This window comes from Oxyura jamaicensis, chromosome 1 (genome assembly GCF_011077185.1).
Source record: "Oxyura jamaicensis isolate SHBP4307 breed ruddy duck chromosome 1, BPBGC_Ojam_1.0, whole genome shotgun sequence".
Lineage (NCBI taxonomy): Eukaryota > Metazoa > Chordata > Aves > Anseriformes > Anatidae > Oxyura > Oxyura jamaicensis.
In genome coordinates this window covers 34,188,313-34,188,768 of record NC_048893.1, presented here as the reverse complement: position 1 = coordinate 34,188,768, position 456 = coordinate 34,188,313, and positions in this window count along the sequence as shown.

The following is a 456-nucleotide window of genomic DNA, read 5'->3' as shown; positions in this document are numbered from 1 at the left end:
GTTGCTGCCTAATGACATCTGACACACAAATATTAGATCCTACTCATTCTCAGAACCTAATGAAAAGCTTGAGGAGCTCAAGCTGTGGATAATTGCTTAATGCATTGGAGCCCTTTCTAGCAAGAGCTTGCCCATGTTTCTAGTTCTTCTTCAGAGGAAAACTCAAAGGTTGCCTGCCTCTGATAACAGTAAAAATTGCCAGAACACGTACCATAATTTCTGATAAAGTGAATGTGACAAAAACATGCATCCAGTAGAGAAGTAACAAGAAGTGTGACTCAGTAGCCCTGTAGATAAGAGAGCTTGATGGGAAGCCAGTTTGGAAGCTATACAATTCTCTGTCTGTCTGTCTGTCTCTCTCTTCACGTCTGAACTTTTTTTTTTTGCTCCCAAAGTCTTTTTGTATTGAGTATTAGGAACTGCTTGTCCATTAAAAACAAAACAACGCCCCCCCCC